Here is a 12,195-nt window from a genome sequence, read left to right as displayed (position 1 = left end):
AAAGGTTATGGACAACTGTCCTACTTCAAACTCCTGGTGCAGAGAGGTTTTGGGTATGGGCTGTGTTCAAGGGGTAGATTCTGCTGATCTTATGGTCCTTCTGCTGTAACTAAACTTCCTCAAAATTTACAAAATTCCAATCAAGCTTCTCATTTGTACATTTTTTTTAGCTCTCTCTGTTGGTAATGTGTCCAACAAGTGTGCACTCTCACTGGCTTTCCATAGCCTTGTTCAGATTGTGGTAAATTCTGCTTTTGAAAGGTACAAATCTCACAGCAGTGACAGTTTAAATCACAATTGCAGGGAATTGACACCTGAACTGAAAGTACTGGCAGGTAATTGTTTGGTAGCAGAAGAATCAACTTAGTTGCCAGCATGATGAGAACATGAGCCTGGGGACAAATTCTAAATGATCCTTCTAACAGGAAGGGACTGTCTAACATTATTTGGGAGATTCCTGTGGTGCCACCCAGTGTGAGCACTAATATTTGGACCTATTTTGCTTTATAGGAGTTTTAACAGCTTCTTCATGTAGAAAGGACTCTCTCTTGTACTCTCCTCTGGTACTTGAGGTGGTGTGGTTTATTTCAAGACAGCCCATTTATCTAGCACATTCTCAGGGCTTCCTTAGCTGTCCCAAATCTCATCTATTTTATCTCTTGTTTTTCACCACCATGAATCTTTCTGGGTTCTTTATGCTTTTAATCTAATTGAACCCAGACTCTTGTAAAGACAAGATGTATTGCAATACTGCTCTTATTAGAAGCAATGAATAAGTCCCCTTAGCCTAGTTTCTAACACAATATGTACTTGATAATTTCTCTTACAGCACTGTTTTCAGTTTGACACTGTGAGACTAGTCCTTCAGACTTTACAGACCAACTTACTACTATGGGAATTGCTCAGGTGACTGACAACTACAGAAGGAGATGCTGTGTTGATATAAATTCTTTGGGTTTAAATTTTTTTGGGGCAGAAGATGTTTATATTACCTTTGGCAAAAGAACATCACAATTTTTTTCCTCTTGCCCAAATACATCTTCTTTTGCTGAACTGTACATTTCTGTATACAAAAATGCTATGGTTTTTCATTCAGAACAGAAGCATCTGAGAATGTATGTGGAGGCCATAAATGTAACATCAATAACAGAGCTAACCTTTCTGTTTTGAGGTAGCTTGTAATTTTTTCCATAAAACTGAAAATTATAAACAATACGTGCATGAATGTGAATACTTTATATCTAATCCTCTAAATGTGAATTACATTACCCACTGCTTTCACCCAGTGATGGGAGCTGTGTAACTAACTGGACACAGCACAAACGGAACATGGCTGAGCGAGAGCACATGGGAAATTGCCTACACTGTCCATTCATTCTTAGACAATAAATGGTCAATCTGAAAAATTCCTTAAATATCACATTGTATTATTTTACTCAATGCTTCTGCATCTCGACACCAGTTGTGAAGTAACTCCATGTAACTAAAGGAGGTATAGTACAACTTCATGTGTGCTTTCTCGTTCCTGTTAGCCTGTCTTTGAAGAGACACTTGTTATCCCTTTCTAACTTGGCAGCAAGTAGTGTGGAAGTTTTGGCTGGGTCAGATCCTGGCAGAGTGAAATGTCTTGGTGTGCAGATGTGTCTTGGGAGCTTGGTTCACCCAAGGTACAGCCCTTTATTAGGTGTGGATTCTCTCTTCTTCACTGGCTTTTACCTAGTAGTGTCCCAGATGGGAAAGAAGGGAAACACCTGTATGTAAAAGAGAATCTCTTCGACCCATACTGAAACAGCTGAGGGTGGTGGTGTGTTGTTTTGTTTCCTATTTTTTCTGAAGACACGTCAGCTCTAGTGAGGCTGCAATGGTTTCTGTAATTGATAGGGTTTAGAGATGATTTTTAGCCTGGATCCTACTCAGATAACCAAATCTCTTCTCCTGGTTTACAATCTATCATCTTAATAAAGACGATAATTCATGTTATCACTGGTGGAGAGGATGTTTCCCAAACCAAAATTTGCATGAACAGCTCCTGAAGTGCTGATGTGTTGGACTGGAAGGATTTTGGGTGCAGAATTATTCACTTCTTCATCCCTGCCAGCCTCGGATATGCCTTGCCTGAGGACAGGACGGGCTTAGTGATGACTTGCTGGACTAGAGCTGAAACACACTGACAGAACATGTGCATTACATGGACACCCTGGGTTAGTACAAGCTGTTTGGGAATGGTGATCTAGCACCCCCTGTTACATTGCAATACACTAGATTAACAAAGTGTGCAGGGCTGGAAAGGAGTAGGAGGAAGCTCAGGATAGTGCACAGTGTCCTTTGGTTTTTAAATCATCACAACAAAGTGCATCAAACACCAAAGCAATTTAAAGCATGTTTTTGCCATCCTTCACTTTTCAATCCCTGGCTGGGACAGTGTTGGAACATGCAGTGTCTTTATCAAGGGGAGGAGACTGACAGAGCAGGAAGGAGCTGAGAGCTCCCAGTGATACCCTAAATTAGTGGAGTTAATGAAGATTTTGATTCTATCTTTATGAACAGTTCCTGTTCAAAGATGATTTAGTCAGGCAAAGAGTGACCAATTGGATCCTGCACTTGCTGCTGCCCTGGGAAATAAGCCTCTGGCTGCAGCTGCTGTCAGGCTGCTATCACACTGCTTATTTCTGTAGCTCCTAGGCAGGAGGAGGGTAGGTGCAGTACAAAAACAAGCTGAAAAAGGCTTTGGATCACAGGTGCTGGCTTTGTACAGAGCAGCACTGTAGCAAGGAAGAGAGGGATATTACTCAAGTCAGGTAAGGCAAAGGCCCCACTAGGAGCTAAATCTTAAAATTAAATAAAAATAGATGTTTCTATTGGATTCAAAGTTGTTCCAGCAGATCCTGAGGAAGGTTGAAACCTCACTTAGGCTAGATAAATGCCAGGATGTCATCTGCTTATGGGAGCTAAAAGGGAGTGATGATGGTGCTAAGAACAGGGAAGGCTATTGGTCCTTATGTATTTATCTTACTCTCTCGTAGCAAAGTTGAGCAAATGAGCAGATGACTCCAATAGCCTGGGAAATGTCCTCTCTATAAAGCAGCTTTATAACAGCCAGACAAACAGTATGGGGAAAGGAACCTTCAGTTCAGGAGGCCCAGGAGCATGTTTCGTTCTCTCACACTGCTCTCACAAGCAGTTCTCCTGTTCTGTAGGCTTTTCTGGTTTCCACACAGAAAATTAAACTGCCTTGTAAACTTCACTTGATATTCAGTAGTAACTGTACAGAGATTGCTTCAAACTTTTACCTCAGTGGGGCTTATCTTCTGGAATTATATTTAGTAGTTATTTGACAAAATCAATGAATAAATTCTTGCTGTCAGTTGCTGCACCAGTGGCATTTTAATAGCTCCCCCAAACAGATGATATTCATTATTATTTCTAAACTTGAGGTTAAAATTTTCTTATACAAATGGTTAACTTGTATTGCCTGATTACTGCTGCTGTGGGAGACAGTTCAGCATAATCCATACCCATATAAATGCCATTAACCAGGAATTCAGGCTAAGTTTCTCTGCAGCTGACGTTGTATCTTTGATCTCTTTCACTGCATATATATGTTCTAATCATAATTAAAAATTTTCCCTGATTAATAGTAAAAAATCAAAACCTTATTCAGATGTGAGACTGTGCTATGGAGGTTTCAGTTTATCTGATGCCTGCAGGTTAAAGTGAGTTTGGAGCATACTTACAGGTACAAAAGCTGCCCATGACCTTGAGAAGCTCATCCAAGGCAGAAAGGGGGTGGCCTTGCCTCTGAGATAGCTACCTCTGCCTTTTTATCATGTCTGCTGGCGATCAGATAATGACTTTTTCTCTTCTTGCATTGACATCCTTATTATAGAGCCAGAACGAGTAAGATTGGATCACCAGCTGCCTGCAAATTGAGAATGTCAGAAGCAAAGAGAATGTGGCTGCATAAGGGCTCAGGAAATAAATCTTTTCAGATGCTGTGGCTTTAGGGTATTATGTTGATGTCACAGCAGCTTGTATAGGTGCTGATTCAAATTAACAGGAAAAATCTTCCCATTTTCAGATCCACGGTCCCTTTTATCAGCATGATAAATACCACTGCAGTGAAACAAATCACTCTGGAAGTGTAACAGCCAACTTTTTGATGGACAATATAGCTTTTCCCCTATTTTCTCATATTCAAACAACTTTGAGCTAATACAGTTTTATAAGCAGGACCCAAACATTACTTTTCTCAGAAACTCTGTATTAAGGCTTGGAAATAAGGATGATGAGAACCCTCTTTTACCCATTATAGTAAAGTTACCTTCATAAGCTCAGATCCAGCTTAAGTTGGTAGTGACTTGACCAGGGCAAGAGTAATAATATCTTTTTATTGTTGGAAACTCTGGTATTTTGGCACATGAGATTCTCATACAGAATTTCGGGGGAAAATGGAGCAATATAATAATTTTTCTTAAGGTTTGAAACATATATAATTGGCAAATAAGTCCATATTTTACCTCAGCAGTCTCTCTGCGATCTAGGGGCCTCATGTCTTCAGAAAGCTGAGCTCTCTGAACTGCACGTAATGTCACCCAAAGAGGCAGCTGTGGGGCAGATGACAGCTCATGGGAGATGGACCCCAGGCAGGAAACAAAATCTATACTGGAGGGGGTGGGGGAAACCAGAGAAAAAACCAACCAAGAAAGCCAAAACTTTTCAGGAAAGTTCCTTTCTCTACATACTTTCCATCTCCATAGGGAAAATGAGAAGGCAGTCATGAAATTCTTGTTAGCTTGAACAGTAACAACTGGTGAGGAGTGAGTTGTGCTCTGTTGTGCACTATATGCATTTAGGAGTCTGTAAATCAGTTGTCTGCTTCTGATTACTATTAAATTGTCTCAAATTTGTGATACATTCTGAATGCTGAAGTTTTGTATTTTCCTCTATTAGACATCATCTTCCAGCAATCCTCACCCTGCTCACATGATTCAAAACTCTGTAAAAGAGCTAATTAATATATCATTTGCAACAAAATTCTGAGCTCGAACTACTAACTGAGCTTCAGAAAGCAGATCCACCTCATGTATACACCTCCTACACTCCTAGAGTGCTTGTGGCTATGTGCTGCTTCTTATTTAGGACTTCTCTTTGCTAAATTAATCCTATTTCTTTTTCCAGCCTCATCATCAGTCCTCAGTAGTAGTAATGTTCTAAAAAAGTATGTGGAGGAATGAGTGATGTTTACTGCTTAGAAGATAATGATTGAAATTCTGATCTAGCTAGCTGTGTAAGGAATGGGGCACTAAGGTTAACAAATCTGTTAACAAATATGGAATCCACAGCTCTTCTGTTAAGAGATAGTATCATAGGTGGTATATCTTGGGCTTTCTTTCAAGGTGCTGCAAAATTTTTTTAATAATTAAAATGGTTTGCAGTGCTGTTCTGCTCTTCCATGTGAATTCTGGTGGTGATGTGCCAAAGCATACAAAGCCTGTAGTATGACTTAGGTTATCATTTGTATCTGTAAAAGCCACAGCAGTATCTGCCTGCATAAATCAAGGAGTTTTCTCATACCATTAAGAAGTGATTTAATTCCCTCAGATTTCATTGGAATAGGATTAGGATTTGTGCTTAGACAGCTGCAGGAATGTCAATGACAGCAAACCAGATATTGATTCTAGGGACAATCACCTGGTTTCTTTGCTGCTGAAGGAACCACTGAAATTCAAGGACACTGAAAGATCTGTAGACATTAAATACTCAATCACTGCTATTTGAAAAACTGGGGGGCTGGGGGGGAATCCCTATTGCTTACTATAGAAGACCCATTTGGTTAAAGGATTGAAAAATGGGAGTAGAGGACTTGCCACACAGCCAAACACCATTCCATAGGTATGCTGTGCAGTGTCCAGGGGCTGCTTGGTACACATCATCCCTTCTGTCCTCTCCCATGTTTATCTTTGTCTGGCAGAGCTGCATCAGGCTTAAAGAGGAGAGGAGACTCACACCACTGAAGGGTTGGACCAAGCAACCCCCCAGGCTGACAAGCAGTGCTGTTTCTCCTGGAGCAGCAGAACATTCTGCTGATTTCCATATGTAGCTCATTTTATAGGTTCCACATAGTTCCTTCTCCTAAACACTGTGTTGTTGGTTGCTCCTTCATTTGAGATGGCAGAGGAAGGACTTTAAAAACAAACAAATCCCCCCAAACCAAGTGTACATTTATTCACCTCTCAATATAACCTGCAGTGTGTATATGTGAGCATTTTAAATAGAAAATGTAGTTCTCACTTTGAGCCTGGTTTCAGCATAGGGTTAACATCCGTAGCTGCTGGAGATGAGGGAGCTACACATTTGCTGGGGAGTGAGAAGAGGGCCTGAGCTGTCCCCAAGCTGAAGACATATGCTAAGACAGACTGATATTTACAGATACCCTGAGAAACATCTGTGTATGCTGCACCATTTTCTTACCAGGCTATTGAAAGTCTAGGCTGTAAGTATTCCTCTGTGCTCTTAGAATTAAGCTATTTGTTGTTTGCAAAGACAGTTTTAAAAAGGGAATATTTCTACTGGAAACAGAAATTGCAGTGTGCACTGTTCTGCATTGCCACCAAATGAGATTGAGTGAGAACAATAATAGAAGGATGCAGGGTAAAGCTAGAACAAGAACTTAGGCTTTTTCTATGAGCACACAGCTTCTGAAATTAGCCTCTATTTAAATAATTACATGTTATGGGAAAGTTGATTAAAGTTTGAATCCAAAGGGTGTATAAATCCCTTTGTAATGAACAGTGCTGCATGTAGACTAGAACCCTGTGGTGCCCACAGAGCACCCTGAGAATATCAGCCTGCAACACTGCCTGATTTGAAGGCTAGTTGGTGTTTGTGGCCTTTTGAACAACAGGGACCAGAAAACAGTTCAGTTCCAGAAAATAAGTGTACCCTGCAGGAGTGGTTCTGATATCACTAGTTAAATGAAAGGTCTTTTAGGGATACTGCCTGGAAGTATCCAGGGATACCATCCAGCTTCCACCTTCTAGAAGTTTAGTCTGTGTTAAAGATCACTGTTGTTGTTGTTCTATAATATCAATAGTGGAAATGTGGCTGTTTTATTGTTCCCATTTACCCACTGGAGAAAAAATAAGAGAATTTTAGAAAAATGCTATGGAATCCTTGGTGGAGAAACTAGTATCCAGGCTGATGTAAAATCCTCTTCTGTCCCCTTTCAAGTGCATGAGTAGATACCTGGAGATATAGAAAACTTTGCAATAAAAAAGGAAATGACTTCTGTCCCTGGTTATCCTGACCTCACATGACTGCAAAGGGATTTTAGTCTACATACTTGCTACCAGCAGGGACCTTTACAATTGTTGATTAACAAATTCAAAAAGAATCACACAAAAAATATGGAACCCCTTCTTTAGCTTCCTCTTACTTGCCTTATTTTAACTAGGTGCTGGTAGATAAGAGTTACCTTGTCAGGTGCATAACGAGGCCAAGAGGACTTGGATGGTGCAGCCAGCTAAGGTGCTTCTATCCAAATTAACCAAACAAACTTCTTCCCTACCAAAAGGTAATCGTGTGTTACAGGAGGACTCAGAATGTTCTTCAATAGGAGGGCAATGTCAAGAGTTTACATAAGAAGAATTTATCACCACCTCAGAGACTGGTAAACTTAGATCTGTAAATTCTGTGTCCCTGCTCTTATGTGGACTAAGATCTGCAGGAGCTGGACACAACTGCTGCTTCAGTTCTGCTGTGAATAGATGAGCCTCTGCAGTTTCTGATCCATGAACAATCAGATTAAGAGACATCCAAAAATTAATAGCAAGTTGAAATTTTATACTCTTTGCATTAGCAATGATTTTTTTTTTGTGAAGAAATTGACAGCATGAAAATAGCTCCTGTTTTATACAGCACTGCAGAAACAGTGTGTGAACTGCAGAAAAGGAAATGCTATTCTGAAAAAGGCTTGTTCGTGGAAGGGATGTAGCACTGAGAACAATAAAAGGGGAAAATGATGCTGCAGGGTTACTAAAGAAATACCAAATCCTAGCACAGTACAATGGGATATGTCATCTCTGCTGGACGCTATCTTCATAATCACCTTGCAGTTAAAGACTTGATGAAAATCCCTTCCAACAGCAGTTGAGTCACAGGACTTTGAACAGGAAAAGCTTGGTCCTCCTGTGCACAGATGTTGTGGCTCTTGCAAGGGACCAATAACAACAACCATGATTGAACCCAGGGCTGGAATTCATATTTTACCCCAGTGATCCTGACAGGTCACTTGTCTGGAGTCTGGTGAGAAATCTGATGCCTCCAGATTAATGGTTGTACTTGATGATCTTAAAGGTCTCTTCCAGCCTTGATGCTTCTATGATTCTAAGATCAGCAGTCTGCATGTGTGTTACCTGGATGAGTGAGTTAATGCAATGCTGAGAAAATATGGAACTGGAAAGTGAAATAGTAAGAAAACTGAGATGAGCCTTACATTAATTATTCAAAAGCTAACAATAAGAGTTGGTGCTGCAGAGATGTGGACCCAGAATTACCCTATTGCCTCAAAGCAGTGTTTAAACTTCTGCTACCTCTGAGAAATAGCTGTTCACCTGCTACTCTGAATTTAGAAACCCATGAACTTCATAACACATCCTAAATATAATTTTACTGGCAAAATGCCCAGTTAGAATGACAAGGGAAAGTGGCTACTCCTTTCATTGTCTTCATTATTTTTGTTTTAAGAAAAATCTGAAGTGCCCACTGGCCTGAGGCTTGAGGGAAAACATGAGAATGGGAAAGGTTTGAAATCTCTGCATGTATCAAATAGTTCCTTTAACTCCTCAGTCTTGTCTTGTGCATCACAAGGTATTTTTGAGGGGTTCCAGTGAAGGGTGGTGGTGGTGTATTGAAGCTGTGCTACAGTGTTGTGTTGTTCATGGTTTGGAGAAGGGAGAGGTCCTGCATTCCACTGAAAATTGGTAAGGGAAGGTGGTTTGAACTTAGGTGTGGGGTTTTTGGTCTGATGGCTTGTGTGGGTTGGTTTTCTGTTTGTCTATGGTTTTGGTTTCTGTTTGTTGGGGTTGGTTTGTTAGTATTTTTTAGTCACTGCAGATAAAAGGGAGAGAATGCAATTCTTTACCGTGGAAGGTATGAACCCTGTGCAACAGCAAAACCCTGTTTGAACTCCTGCTGCCTTCTAGATGGCTTCTGCATTGGTATTAATTGGAGACATGTGCCAAAACTGTTAACAAGGATAATCACTGTGTTTTATGGACCTACATCTACATCTTTATGGTGTTCAGCCTGTGTGTGCTGTCCTGCTGCAATTTGTCCTAAAGGCTGCACTGAAGAGCATATAGTGTAGGGACTTTCACTTTAGATCCTCTGATCTCCCTTGTGCTGACAGCATATGATACAAGAAATATCATGCTGTTTGGATTATTGAATTCATATTTACTGTGTCATTTGTTAATACTACCTTGTTAAGTCCTTCTGGGAATGAGAGCACAGATTTTTCAAAGTGGCAGCTGCTGCATAGTTTCCTAAAATACCAGATTTTAGGGCTGGAAAGACAGAGTTTTAGGGCCAAGGAAGACAGGGTTGATGATAAAAACAGATGGCCTTGTTGCTAACAATATACCTGAGCCTGCAAGCACTGACTGCTTGTGAAGGTGTGGGCAACCTTGTTGATTCAGGAAGTGCTAAAACTCTTCAGTGAGCTTTTTGGTTCTGAGAGGAAAGTCACTGGTCCTGTTCATCTCCTGTTACTTGGAGATAAACCCTGTCTGGAGAAAGACTGGCCACAGCCTAACAATGTGTATGCTTGTTCTTCATGTTGCCCTTTATCAGTACTTGACTGCAACCCAAAAGCTCTGCAAAGAGAAACATACATATCAACCTTAGAAGTTGCTGTGGCTGAGATAAAAAATCCTCAACAATGATTAATGCATTACATTACAATATTTGTCAAGGTGATTACTGGCTGAATTATGGTTCTCTTCTCTCTGATTAATTTAACACCAGATTTCTTCTTTTATTCTTTCCCTGACTATGAGGCAGATATCCCTGAAGAAGTACAGGTACCCTGAAATGTCTTGTGCACTATTACTGCTCTCTCTGAACAAGTCTGTCACCATCAGTTCCTGTGTCATTAGAGGAGGAATCAATACAGTGTCCAGTCAAATTACCTTGTGCACAGGCTCAGTTATCCCCTCATCTCTCAATTATTCCCAAGCATGACATTGCAAAGCAGCAGGCACTTCACTGAGGAAGGATTCCAAGGGAGCAGGATGTCCCTGAGACATGTTGGGGAATGCTGGTCCTTTTCAAAGCTGCATCCATACTGGTTTTCCACTGCAGGGTTGATGGAGGTACATAATGATCGTGGTATGTGACCAGATTAATTATTCATCCAACTATAAGTTAGGAACATAACTATAATCATTATTTTCAAGCTTATTTAACTAGCTTTGAATTAAATTTTTTTGTTATGGCTGTATTTTCTTAGTGAAGGTTTAATTTTTCTCAGAATTTTGGCAAATTGTTTTTGATCTTAGTAATATGTTATTGTAGACTTTAAAAGCAATTTTAAGCAGGGAAATCTAATGTAAAGGTTTTATTTACTCAATAAACCCTCTCCTTTGGGCTCTTACTCAAGATAATTTAATATGAATATATCACACCCAATAAACAAGTCTCTGTCTCTTACATGTGTGTATATAGCTGCATTATCACAAAGAGTTGCTGTGCTATGATCCCAAATCAAGATGAACAGGAAATCAGTTGCCCTAATGTTGGCCTAAATCTTGGCTTGCACTTATCATCCTTTAAAGAGCTCTTCTCATTCTTGTTGCCAATTTCTACTGATAAAATTAGGCTTTTTGTTTCACTGTGACAGCACAATGCAACAGTGTTTGCAAGTTTCCATAACTGGTAGGAGAGATGCTGACCTTAATGCATGTTTTATTTCTGTTTGTTGAGTACTAGTGCCTCATGTGCAGCAGAGGGAGGAGGCATAAAGGTCTCTTCCATCGTCCCTCTGACCAGCTCGTCCCTCTGATGGGAGGAGTGTGCTGAGAGCAGAACTGTCCCCACCTAACTCTGGTGCTGCAGGTGCCCCTTTTTCTGAGCAACATATAGCAGAGCTTTGTGGTTCCCTACATAACCAGTCAAAGGGCTTTTAGTGGGATACAGAAGGAAAATCTGTGGATGTATTTTGCATTGTGTCAGAGCAAAACAGTGCCCCACACAGCAGGGAGGACGTGGTGCTTGTTGGACTTTGCAGTGCAGTGCACGGCTACAGGACTGGACATTTAACACCTACATGTCCAACAGAGGTTTTTCTGTCCACTAGAAAAGGTGATGATTCAGGAACTTGGCATCCAAAGTCTAAATGCTTGCTCCCCTTTCAAAAGGAAGGCATGGTATTAGTGCTAGAGAGGAGCACACTGACCAGCACCAAACCATGAGGGTGTTAGCATCACTCATGGGACAGGTCAGTTTCTCAAGCACCAAACTGTAACCTAAATGTGCATGATTTTAGCCCATTGAGACTGTGACATGCTTTTTTTGGCTTGTTCAGTCATGGAATCCCATGCTGGCCTCTATTAGTACAGGCATGATCCAATTTTGTCAGAACACTTCACTGTGCACCCACTGGAAGGGCCAGTAGTGACCCAATCTCATTGTCCTCTCTTTGAGGACACTGGTGGCACCACAGCTGGGAATCCACACACCAGTGTGTGTGAGTAGAGTGGTGCTTTGACTGAAGGCATTTCATTGGGATTTTCCTTTTGGTTGTTGGCTTGACTCTGCTCTTCCTTGAGTTAACATGTGATTTAAATTTAACCCAGCTGACAGTTTCTGTGGCACAGGATCTATGTCTCACACTCTGTGTTTAGTCACGTTCTAATTCTGCATATTTTTCCTGCACTTGCTATGACCTGTGAAAGAGGGATGAATTACCAGCACACTGTTTCCTTAAGCTGAGCAATTACTTCTGATGAATATTACATGGACTATGTGAAAATAGAAAGTAGGAATAAAAAGACTTGCTATGGAAACATGAGGGTTTTTTTGTCTTGTCTTTTTTTTGGTGCTTTCATCTCTCCTGCAGTGGGGATTACTGTGCTAGTTATTCTTTATGGTGAAAATATGACAGTTCTGTCTGTTAGCTTTTTCATATTTTGCTTT

The sequence above is a fragment of the Acanthisitta chloris genome, unplaced genomic scaffold, assembly GCF_000695815.1.
Source record: "Acanthisitta chloris isolate BGI_N310 unplaced genomic scaffold, ASM69581v1 scaffold31667, whole genome shotgun sequence".
NCBI classification, from domain to species: Eukaryota; Metazoa; Chordata; class Aves; order Passeriformes; family Acanthisittidae; genus Acanthisitta; species Acanthisitta chloris.
This window is presented reverse-complemented; position numbering follows the sequence as displayed.